Here is a 466-nt window from a genome sequence, read left to right on the forward strand (position 1 = left end):
GCCGGCGAGCTCGGCCGTGACACGAGCCAGCTCGCCCGGTGAGCGCGGCCAATTTGCCGGTCGACTCGCCGGCGAGCTCAGCCGTGACACGAGCTAGCTCGCTCGGCAAGCGAGGCCAATTCTACGTGGACCATTCCGAACCCGGTCCCATCCCATAACCATGCATCTTCGTCCGAATCCGTGGATACGACACCAATGTTCCGTCTAAAAAACATCGTCGAAAGTCTTCGGGAAGTTGGGAAGGTTATGTTTCTCGAACGGTTTCCTATTCTTCGTAGTAGACCAGGTTACGATTAACTTAACACCAACTGCCTCGGCTACGCGAAGAAACAGGGTTCCGTTGGAAGAACCATGCCTATACCAACGGCTACTTCGCGAGTGAAATCGTAAAAACACTTGTCTCGATACGGTCCAAAGAGGGTCCGAATTGCGGATAACGGCCCATCTATGGTCCCAAAAGACTTGA

The sequence above is a fragment of the Brassica oleracea genome, unplaced genomic scaffold (assembly GCF_000695525.1).
Source record: "Brassica oleracea var. oleracea cultivar TO1000 unplaced genomic scaffold, BOL UnpScaffold00908, whole genome shotgun sequence".
NCBI classification, from domain to species: Eukaryota; Viridiplantae; Streptophyta; class Magnoliopsida; order Brassicales; family Brassicaceae; genus Brassica; species Brassica oleracea.